The 12,632-nt window shown below is 34.5% G+C and overlaps 1 protein-coding gene across 1 annotated transcript in view; it reads left to right on the top strand.

Annotated features, from left to right (window-relative positions):
- The window catches only part of PCDH7 (protocadherin 7), a 451,994-nt gene extending 439,584 nt beyond the window's left edge, over positions 1-12,410 (top strand). The window contains exon 4 of the transcript XR_008617840.1: positions 12,105-12,410. The gene's annotated coding sequence lies outside the window, so the exon portion shown is untranslated. The remainder of the gene's footprint in view (positions 1-12,104) is intronic.
- The last annotated feature ends 222 nt before the right edge of the window (positions 12,411-12,632 follow it).

Genomic DNA, 12,632 nt, shown 5'->3' with positions numbered 1-12,632 from the left:
GTTTGGCTTGTATGACTAAACTGGTTTCGTCTGCTCAGGGAATTTTCAAGGCTGCTATCCATTTGTTTTTGATTTTATCAGTATCAAAAATTACCTTGCTAACATTTGGCTTTCATAGCATCTGTCTATTTTGTAGTAGTAAAGAAAAGTAATGCTGTTAAGAAAAGCCATAGGATTTTCAAATAAGGTTTTAATTCCTCAGGAACAATGTTTCTGTATACCTGATCATAACAAAAGTTAATAAAAGAATAAACTTGATGTCTGGATCAGGGCTTACTACCAATTTGAAGAACTGAGACCCAATAGACAAAATCCATTTCTCCCCTGTTCCAGTATTTCCTAGTTAACTATTTATTTTTTTTAATGAAATCATCAATATAGGGACTTCTGGAAAGAGCATAACTGTGTAAATTTTTATCTATCCCCTTTCCTTCCAGTAATTCAAAAGAAAAAATTCCCATTTTGAAAGAAAGTTGAAGAAAGACTTAATTCAGGGATTTCAAAATAAGAGTAAGTTCTATTAAAAACATCTGGAATAGGGCAAAAAACTGAACTAGAGGAAGTAAACTAAAAAAAAAAAAAAAAAAAGTGGAAAAGGGGCCAAGTGGTGGCAGATCTCAGAAAAGACCAGCAAAACACAGTTCCTGAAGATGAGGGCATGATTATAAAGTATAAATACTGAATCTCTTGTGGACAGTAATAGTTGTGGAAATTGGGGTGAAGAGGGACAGCAAGAGAAGCCCTCCTGGGCACAAAACCATAGGGAAAGAAGAGGCAGATCCACACAGAGTTTAACAAAGTTGTATTTGCAAGATGTTTCCTTTGCAAACCAAAGGAAGGAAGCTTTGTTTTGTGAAGTCAGGAAGGTGATCCTGGTATCCTACCTTCCATACCCTCCATGGGATTCTTCTGAAAAGGGCTAGTCAGTCAAGAAAAAGGCAACTCATTTAATAAAGGGTAATAAGAAAAATAGCAAGGACAGCATTAAAAAATATATATCATAAGAAGTTAGAAAAAGGATGCAGAATTTTTAAAAAGACAAAACAATTGCACCCAAAATTTGTTGTTTTGAGAAAGCAGATGAAAATTATAAACTAACATTTCACCAAGAATTTTTAAGAAAAAACAAAGCATCACCTCTTTGAAGGAAAACTAAGCAGCAGAGATGCAAAACCTCAGGAAAGTGATACTAGATAACAAAATGAGATGAAGCAAAAGTGGTAAAATCAGAATGAAGGAGCAGAAATAAACAATATCATTAGAAAAATAAAATAAACAGGGATTTAGGGGCTTCCTTGGTGGCACAGTGGTTAAGAATCCGCCTGCCAATGCAGGGGACACGGGTTCGAGCCCTGGTCCGGGAAGATCCCACATGCCATGGAGCAACTAAGCCCATGCACCACAACTACTGAGCCTGCGCTCTAGAGCCCGCGTGCCACAACTACTGAGCCCACATGCCACAACTACTAAAGCCCACGTGCCTAGAGCCTGTGCTCCACAACAAGAGAAGCCACCGCAATGAGAAGTCTGTGCACCGCAACGGAGAGTAGCCTCTGCTAGCTGCAACTAGAGAAAGCCTTGCCCAGCAAAGAAGACCCAACACAGCCAAAAATAAATAAATAAAATAAATAAATTTATTTAAAAAAAAAACAAAAAAACCCCCAGGGATTTAGGAGCATAAGGGAGAATTACAGTATAAGTAAAAAGAATAAAAATGAGACCAGCAGAAATAAAGATAGAAGACAAAAGCAATAATTACAGAAGATTCGCAAAGGAGGTCCAACATAAGTAAATGTGTGATACTCAGAGAAGAAAACCAGAAAATGTATTATTTAATTATAAGTGTATTTGAAGTACAAAAGTATATTTGAAGATGAAACTCATGATACATTTCAAGAAAAATAAAATAAAACAAAATTTACCTTGTTAGGATATGAAAACTATATTATTATGTTATGAGTGAGGAATAATTGACCTGGAATGGTCAACATCAAGATGCATCATAATAAAATGAAAAAATTTAAGGCAGAATCTCTTAAAGGGTAAAGTTAAAACCAGCATATTTCCCTACAGCCAAATTCAACCAATGAAGACAGGGAAACAACATCTGTGATACTTAAAGAGGAAAAGTGTGAACCAAGGTTTTCTATCTAGCCAAATGGTTTTTCTAGATAACGACTACTGAAAACAATTTGGACCATGCAAGAGTCCAAACTAAATCACACTGAGATATGATTTTTTACATTCTATATCACCAAAAATCCAAAAAAGTATCAACATAACATACAAAAACTAAAAGATAACTGTTATACACTCAATTTATGAGGATAAATTAGTGTATCTCTGTGCAGGTCACTTTAGCAAAATTAATCAAAACTGCAAACACATATCCACTTTAAACAATTCTGTTTCTAGGATTACATTGTTCAAATACCCTTGCATTTTGGAAATAATGCATGAAAAAGTGTTATTTACTCAACATTATTTTTGATAACAAATGATGAAAAATAAAATAAATGTCTATCAAAATAGGACTATTTATATAAACTGTGATTCATCCACAGAATGGAATACTACAAAGCTATGAAAATGAATAGGAAAGCTCTTTATGGACTAATATAGAAAGATTGCTAAGATATATTAAGTGAAAAAAGTACAGAATAATATGAATGTTACTTTATCTTTTGCATAAAATATAGGTTTTATACTAATATTTGCCTACATTAACACAAAGAAGATTAATGATAATGGTTACTGTATTTTCAGGGGAGGTAGCAAGGGCAGTGGGTGAATATGGGACAAAGCTGGGAAGGTACTTTTAACTCTATACTTTTTCCTTTATGTATGTTTTTGAATTTATTAACTTTTTGAGCAAATTACCTATTCAAAAAATTACAGAAATATAAATGAGTTGTCACAAAATTAATGAGTGTTGTTCCAAATATTTTTCTAAGATCAATCAATATACTTTAATATTGAGAATTCTTTCTTTTTAACATCTTTATTGGAATATAATTGCTTTGCAATGGTGTGTTAGTTTCTGCTTTATAACAAAGCTATACATATGCATATATCCCCATATCTCCTCCCTCTTGCGTCTCCCTCCCACCCTCCCTATCCCACCCCTCTAGGTGGACAAAAAGCACTGAGCTTACCTCCCTGTGCTATGCGGCTGCTTCGCACTAGCTATCTATTTTACACTTGGTAGTGTATATATGTCCATGCCACTCTCTCACTTCGTCCCAGCTTACCCTTCCCCCTCCCTGTGTCCTCAAGTCCATTCTCTACATCCATGTCTTTATTCCTGTCCTGCCCCTAGAATTCTTCATCTGTCTTCCTAGGACAGTTTCTTGGTAAAGGAAGATGAGACACTTCAAATATTCATATAATTTTATTGTTTTGTCTCAACTTTTATAAGAGTTTGATGAGATACTTTTTATTTCAATTCTCTGAATAATACCTCACTGTTTTGCTTTAGATTATGTTCTTAGGGATCCCCAAGCTGACTTTAAACACCACGTGGGCAGCAGCTTTGCCTGTTATGTTCATTGCACTTTTCTCACAGTCTGGAAGAGTATCTGGCACATAATCAGGCTCCATATACACTTGATAAAAGAGTGAGTTCCTGTGAGGGTACATGCATAAGGACTTTTAATGCTTTGGGCAAAACAGGCAAATGGGATTTTTCTTTAAGTCAATCTCTGATCCTTTCTGTTAATGAAGCCTCTTCTAAGGCTGTATTCTCATCCACAGGTACTTTCTTACCTCCCAGGGCTTGCTGTTGGTGTAGTCAGCAGTAAACCCAATAAAAATTATTTTTATTTATGTCAACAAGTTGTTCTGATAATCTGGCACATTCTAATATGATAATGGGGTAGGTCTAGAAGGCATACCTAGGTTATTTATGTATTCATTTTAATAAGGGCTTCTGGGACAAGATGCCTATATAATATATATAATATATGTATGTTTATACACATATATGTATCAAATCAAACTTCTTATGTGAGCACTTTCTTTTTTTTGGCATACGATTGGTTTGGTTCAGTGTAACCCTCAATGAAATGACATTTTGTTGGTAAGTCTCACGATAGGACTTACCTGATAGGATCTACACAACCTCATAAGACAACTGATTAGCTACTTAATAACTCTTATTGAAAACCCCCAGAGTAAAATGTAATCAATTTTTCTGTGATTTTTATCGATTATTATTATGTCTACTCTTTGGCCCTTAAAAATATAAGACATGTCCACTGAACAGCCTTTCAAATATTGGAAGGAAGTTGTACCATCTTCTACTAAAGTCTTTTTTTCCCCCAGCTGGTATCCTATGTCTTTTTTTCCTTGTCTTCATTTTATTTCTATATGTTTTAATTTCAGAAAAAACAAGTTTCATTAATTTTGCAAATTTGTGAACATATATATCCTTAAATTTAATTTATGAAATTTTGATTGGTTCTATTTTGGCTAATTTGGCTTCAGAGACATTTTATGCAGAAATTCCATTGAGTCATGAAAATTGGTTTACATGAAAAATGCTAATGCAATTGCACATGCCATCCTAATAAAACCAATTTCCATTTGTATGCTTTCAATATATGTCAAAGAACAGAGCTATAGAAATATTATCACTCTGTAGTTTATTCTTCATTTATGTGCTTGAAATTTGCAGCAACTTAACAAAATAGAAAGCAAAATAACCTTATAGTTCTAAATTTGCTTTAAAATATAAACTCAAGAAACAGAGAAGTACTGATGTCACCAGGTTATAGCTAATAGAAACAAACACTAATGAAGAAGTTACTTTTTAATAAGCAGACCTTGGAAATGCTCTTGAAACTGAATTTGTAAAAGACAGGAAGTAAGTTATTAGATTTAGAAATTTTACAATAAAATCATCTGTTATATATTTTAATGTATCCTTAGTGCTCCCACTAGGTTAAATGGCATGTGTTTTCAAAAATCATTTCTGTATTTTGAAATCTTTGTATATAATGTCTTAAAGTTGTCAACAGTTTGAAAACAATAGATACAGTTCTTCTAAAAGTAGGTTGTGTTTGTGGGAAGCAGAGAAGCAATCATACTGAATAAAATGCCTGGGCAATGACAGCTAAACCCTATAAAGGGAAGAATTCCTGTTCCAAAGGATGTGGTGCCAGCTAGTCAGCTGGTCTGAGGCCCTGCTGGATGCATGAAGCAAAAGAATGGGTTGTGGCTCTAGCCTAGAGCTTTTCAAAGAGAAAAGGAAACAAAGAGACTAGACTTGATAGGCCAACTGTACTATACATCCCAGTGTCTCCAGCAATGGGACCTTTTTTTTTTTTTTTTTTTTCTTTCAATCCCCTCCCTAAAGCCAAGAAAGAAAGGCAGAACCTCTTTAAAGAACTCCCACAGCATATCACTGGGAAACCTTTCCAGGGAAACAAATGACAGGGAGGTCATGGGGGAAAAAAAAAAAAGAAACAGAAAGAGAAGGAGATGGCTTTGGGAGTCTTGGAAAAATATAGCAAATGTTCTACCTTATGTTATACAAGTAGTAGCCAGAGGACAAAAGTTACTGGAGTCTGCTGATACTCCTGGGTGTAGAGACAGCAAATGTCTTAGGACATTTTGTTGATATGTGTAGAAGGATATTTATATCACTCACCCTCTAAGTTTTGATATGAAAAATGGGGGCATTTAAATAGTTGGGCAAAAAAGATCAGCCAAGCTTTGGATTTATTATAGATTCACACATATTCTGATTACCAAATTCTTAATGCAAGGTCAGAAGGAATGAAAGTTGTTTTTAATGATCTAAGAAACAAAGTCAGTAGGAAACCATCTCACAAGGAACTTATTTATTCAACAAGCAGCTCTGAAATATTTCATCTGTACAGGTTGCTATAGTTAAGACATAATCAAAATTTGTCTTGGTCGATTCACTCATTTGTACATTCAACCATTTATTTACAAATTAATTTGAGGAATTACATTTTTTCAAATATTCCAGACAGTAGAATTTGTCCAGTGACATACGTAAAGTTTTTTTTGAATACTATTTTGTAGTATAATTTAATTTTGCAATAAATGTAGAAATTCCTTTACATGGATTCAAATGTCATAATATTGAAGTTTAATACAGTAATGATTTAAGACTCATGTCAATGAGCCTTTACCTCTATCTAATTTTCTTAATTAGGTTCAAACATTGGACACTTGAATATTTACTATATCTTTAGTATACTATATATATACTATGTATATGTTAAATTTTTTACTTTTTCCCACATAAAGAGTAGTATGAAGAGATCACAAAAGATACGAGAAAAGACCATCTAAGGTCTTTAGGTGATGACCACAGAGATGATGTTCTGATATGAAATTTTAATAATATAAAAAGTTTTTAACAATAGAATTTTATTCAAGTTGTAAGGCTGTTTTTCCTATAAAGACTCCTAACCTTGTAATAAAGACAAGAATTCTTTAGAATTCTGCTATAGCAGAGGCTACTACTTATCTAGTAATAGCTGATGTTTTCTTAGTCCTTTTGATAATGTAAATATAAACTTAATTCCATTTTGGTCTCTATATAACAGCAGCTTAGCTTATACCTTAACTAAGGCAAAACTCTGTCATTAGCCAGCTTTTCTAATGGTGAAAAATTATTTAGTCTTTTAGGATTTCAGTGGGTTAATCGCACTCTAAGAATTTTTCCAGCTTGAAATGTCCATGAGCCTAAAACTAAAAGTTGTTATGCAACTGTGGAAAATCATTGGTATTCCTCACTGTAACCATCACAATACCTGAAGGATCAAATTAATTTAGGGAGATAACTGTACTAATATTTTTTTGGTAAGAAAAGTTCCATTGTGAAGTCTACCTCTCTTCTTAGCCCCAATTGAGTGATTGATATTGCCTAAGACCCATTCTTGGAAGCTGTATGACATAAGTGTATTTCAGGATAGATCACTAATTGCCCATAAATAACATGAGTGGTTGGAATAGGAAAGGACCCAGAGAAATATGGACATCAGAAAGCAAACTGAATGGGAATTCCCTGGCAGCCCAGCAGTGGTTAGGACTCCCGCACTTTCAGTGCCAAGGGCCCAGGTTCAATCCCTGGTTAGGGAACTAAGATCCCACAGCTGCATGGCACGGCCAAAAAAAAAAAGAAAAGAAAAAGCAAACTGAAGGAGAAAAACATGGAGAAAAATAGAAGAAAAGTTAAGTAGTGAGACCTTGTATCACTAGAAATAAGAGAGAATAAAAGAGCAAATTTGATATTTGTTATAGAGAATCTTTCGTTCAACACACTAAAAGAAAGAATATAGTCACAGCAGAGAGCTGAGCATATTGTTGGTTTTCAATAAAGCTGTTAGTGACTATTGAGTTCAACTGATTATAGTATATAACTAATGAGGCCACGGCCCAGTCCCCATGTGGTCCAGTTAACTGTGCCCTGTTCCACATCCACACAGCATGCCCCTAACTTTGGCCAGCAGTCTCCAAAATGCATGCTTTTTTATCACAAAAGGGACCAGGTGTATATGGATCAGTAAAAATCTATTCTCAACTGGGAAAAATTCTTAAGGCAGATGGTAGGTCAGGAATGTCACTTTAGCATATAAAGGATGGCATGTGTTCTTATTTTGAAAAGTAAAGCGCAGATTTGTCAGTTATCCAATTGTAATTGAATATCTGGGCTAGAAATCCAATCAAGTTTAGTTTAGTCGGTCAACATGCAGGTTTATGTGATTTACTAAAGGCACTACCACTTCAGGGTCTCAAACTAAAATGACTTTGGTAACCAAAGAGATACTCTGGCCTTCTGGATGACATAGGGAGTGGTGGAAATGGTAGCAAATTGGGCAGTTAATGCTATACCTAATGTGATTGAAAAATGTAATAAGAAAAACTTATTCACCAAATTCCTGACTTATTTGTGTCTGTTATCCAGAGGAATAAAAAAAATCACATTGCAGATGGGTCTTAAGTGCCTGACGATAGAACAAAATATGTTGATTTAATAAAAAACATTCACAATACTTAGTATTTTTTATTGTAATTATTTGTTTGAATGTGTATCACCTCACTAGATATTGAATTCCATGAAGAAAGCACGATGTCTTGCTTATCTTTTCTATCCTAGAGCATAATATAAAATATGGCACCCCATCATCCATGAATGGTAAAATTTTCCTAATGCATGGCTATAGTGTAAATGCAAGATTATATAACAGTCTCAATTATCTATAATATTAATTTCACTTTCCTAAACATATTTAAAATCTCGTGTGTTAGAAGTTTATTAGAACAAATAGATATAATTAGTTATGCAAAATCATATTCCCAGTAGACAACACAAAACTAAGTTAATTTAATCCATATAAATTACAACAATTGAAAAATAAATTTACTCTTACTTCAACTAGACTTTATCAAGGAAATTAAATGGACTTCAGTTTAGTGTACATCTCAACAGAAACATTAAGAAAAGTATTTGCTTAGTTGCTAGATTTTATGTTAAAGCAGATGAAGATAAAACAGAAATAAACAGTAATTAAATTACACAGAAATTTCTGGATGAAATAAAACAATTCTTTACAGTTTCTAGGTAATGCCAAAAGTGTTCCTGGCAAGAAAAGCATAATTAACAGCAGTGTTAAAGCTTTTCTTTACATTCTTTTGGCAATTGAGTCTGCTAAGTTGAAAGCTGTTGCGTATTTGAGTTTCATATTAATTTTCATTTCACTTGACTGCTTTTTACTGTTTTGCAAGCATGAAACAGGGAAGTCTGGGTTCAACACAACAAATTACTGTACAAAATAAAAGATTGCTACCCAAGCAGCTTTGTGTTTCTACTGGGTTTGTCATGCTGTGAGTAAAAAAGAAAAAAAAAGAAAAAAGAAAAAGAAGTGTTGATTCTTTTAGAGGCATTTCAGCACCAGGTCTGCACTATCAAAAATAGTCCTCGAACATAGAGTTATCTAGAAATTCAGCAGTTTGCAAACAAGTTCACTAGGGAGTAGTTTTTTCACACTAAAATATTTTTGTTCCACATCAGCAAGTCCTTGAGGAGAGCCTGCTGGCTCCAAAGGCCTGCAGTTCGCTGTCAAAATAGCAGAGCAATAATATTTAGCTAATATTTAGCTAATATTTGTGCTAACAGGGAAGCCATGATATATCTACTCTTTATGGTGACTATTACATTTGACCAAAGATGGCTTAACCACTAGGATTGAAAGGCAGGACTTCATTATAAATCTTAACTTCTTAACCTTTGATACCTTTTATTATTATTATTTAGAAGTGCTAATTATACACGCCACCTATTCTTTTCTTAGGCATTGATCACAAAATATAGAATGAAAGATGACTGATTTCCAAAAATAAACACATTCTAGTCTTTGTGATTGTGCTTATTGTGTGTGTGTTTATGCAGGTGTATGTACTTACCATCAGTACTGTGTTTTGTTTAAGAGTTGGCAATGATAAAATTAAAGCAAAGAGAATCTTGCTGCGAGGGTATTATTACCTGAGTCTATTAGTTCTCTGCAGTATTAGAAACGGAGTTATTGCATAATAATATTCTTAAAGTCATTAGAATATTTCAGCTTCCCTTTATCTATGTCAGTTTCTTCCTCCATATTAATGTAGGTTTCAATAATTATATGTTAATCTAATTAATTCATATTACCATGGGTAATCTAAAATATTTTAAGTTTTTGACCTTTAAACTTTTTACTTCAGTGCATTTATGTTTTTCACTGAAAACCTGCAAGAGAACAGGTATGTAAAAAATATGACTCTAATAAACAAGGGAATAGCAATTCTTTATTGAAGGAGTTTTTGTATCGGCAGCTATCCAGATGGCAAATAGTTGTTTAAAGATTTACTCGTTAGTGAAATGAAATGGTATCAATTTAATTCATTCCCATTTCATATTTCCTATGTTTCAAAACAACTTTTTAATACATGCTCTAAAAGATTCTCTGGAGCTCTTGTGCTGTAATTTGCTTTCTTTTTCTAACTAGAGATAAATGAATAAAGTCATACCGGATGAGGTGTTGGGCTCCTCCTAAAATCTTCCTATTCATTTGTTTGAGTTTGGCTGTAAATTTCAGTGACTGCAAAATCACACCACGTGCATCACTAGCAGGACTCAGGGGCTGAGATGTGTTAATGAAAGAGACCTTAAGTGTCAGATGGCAGATGCATCCCAAGACTATTTAAGGCGACTAAGAGCCTGTCACAGTGGGAGAAACTGCTGTGTAGTGCTAGGTTTATCTTGAGACATTCAGACAGGGAGATAAAACGCATATTAATCCCTAAGGATAAACAGTTCTTGCTATTGTACTGGATAAGCATCTGTTTTGTCAAATTTAGCCTAAATGTCGGCAAATGGAGAGAAATCAGTGCTGAATTACTGGATCAGGGCTGGGGGCTGAGAGAAGGAAGTTAAAAGAGTAATAGATGGTGCGCACCACACTTTGGCAATATGTCCCAGTGCTGTCCTCTTCCAACTTTACTGATGCATCTGCATTTTGGGTAGCCTTAAATAAAGCTGATATTTTCATTCTCTTCTAACGCCTTTTTGCCCAGGACCTACCAAGGGGAATCTAGCGAGCAAGAGGGTAATGGACATATCTGAACCAACAAGCATCAGGACCCTTCACATACAGTTTTTAAATTAATTTTTATTGGAGTATAGTTGTTTTACAATGTTGTGTTAGTTTCTGCTGTACAGCAAAGTGAATCGTTTTACATATACCTATATCCCCTCTTTTTTAGATTCCCTTCCCATTTAGGTCACCACAGAGCATTGAGTAGAGTTCCCTGTGCTATACAGTAGGTTCTCATTAGTTCTCTATGTTATATATAGTAGTGTATATATGTCATTCCCAATCTCCCAGTTCATCCCACACCCCTCCCCTTCCTTGGTAATGAGAAGTTTGTTTTCTACATCGGCACATACAGTTTCTTGAGGTTGAGGATGTTGTATTGTTTTGTACAATTTTTCTATAATGTCCAGCCCCATATTAGGAAAAATAAGTACTACATAGATCTTTGTTGAATGAGAATCCCAAGGATTATGAGGTTTTTACCTTCTAAGGCCAACAGTTGTCGTTTGTTATTTTTACTTTTTCTAAAAAGGAACATTGCAAAAATCAGACCATAAGCCTTTAGATGAAGCAGAACAAAGAGTTTTAAATTATTTAACCATATTCTGGTCCTCAATCTCAAGCATCACCTACTTTTACTGAATCTTTCCAAAAAAGCTAAATAAACATACCTTACCTTATGTTACAATATAGGAACAACTTTAGCCTTGGGGGCATCACCATAGGTCACTGTTACCACCAGCAAAAGGCAAGATTTGGAACACAAATCCAAATAATTACCCACTTGTTTTGAATACTACCTTAACTGTTCTGCTTAGAGAAAACATTAGATGACTTCTTACATTTCCTTTCAATTATGATTATTTCATAACGTTAAATTTAGAGCATAGGGGATTTTTAAAATACTGGCTAAATTTCCATTCAAACAATGCATTTTTAGAAAATGTGTCAAAATGAGTCTTTAGAAGCTGTGGCTACTTTTGCAAGGTTAATTCCGTAAGCACCCAGTTGATAGATGCTGTATCAAGGCTTCAGATACTAGATATGGAGCAAATATTTTCAGTGGTTTAGATCAATTTCCACTTATATGATGTACATATCAACAGTATTCTATTTTTCAAGAAGGCTTCTGAATACTTCTTCTTAGTCTTCTTTCCCAAAGGCAAATGTAAGGATAATTCTAGAAGACAGAATCAAAATATTTTTTTAATACTGATTTCAAATCCTTTGTAGATCATGGACATTTTCTCCTCACTGCCTGTGGGGATTTGTTTCACAGCTGAGCTTCTGTCTGACAGATTTCCCTATAAATTCTGTATTGCTTATGGTGGCAGCCATCTCCAAGATGGCCCCCCAAGGAAACTTGCTACCTGATATTAATTCCCTTGTGTAGTCTCCTCACAAATTGTATCAGGATTGCGCTGTGTGACCAGTAGAATGTACATGTGGTTAAATAAATTGTTACTTCTACCCGATTCTCCTGGATTGCTCACTTAGGGGGAAGCCAGCCACCATGTCAAGCAGCACTATTGAGATATACAAGTGGCAAGAAACCAAAACCCCCTACTAAGAGGAAGAACCAACTTGCCAGCCATGAATAAGCAATCATGCAGTTGGATCCTCCAGGCATAATCAAGCTTGTAGATGACTGCAGCATCCACATCTTGACTGTAACTTCATGAGATACCCCATGCTAGAACCAGCCAGCTATTCCCAAATTCCTACTCCACAGAAACCATGAAATAATAAATGTTTATTTTTGTTTAAAGTAATTAAATTTTGATGTAAATCATTATACAGCAATAGGTAACTAAAACACCCACCCAACAAACTGCTTTCTGAAAGATTTGAAGGAGTTATCTTTTAAGGATTTTTGTAGGGAGTGGAATAACATTCTAGGTTTGAGAAAATCTTGGTATACAAATAGTCACTGCTGGGGTCAATGGGATAATTCCTCCCAGAGTGAAAAAATGATTTTCCCTGATATAATGAAAGAAAAATCTTTCCTCATCTTCTTCTTCTTTT

This window comes from Physeter macrocephalus, chromosome 7 (genome assembly GCF_002837175.3).
Source record: "Physeter macrocephalus isolate SW-GA chromosome 7, ASM283717v5, whole genome shotgun sequence".
NCBI classification, from domain to species: Eukaryota; Metazoa; Chordata; class Mammalia; order Artiodactyla; family Physeteridae; genus Physeter; species Physeter macrocephalus.
Note: the sequence above shows the minus strand (reverse complement) of the source record. Positions and strands in the feature narration are given on the sequence as shown.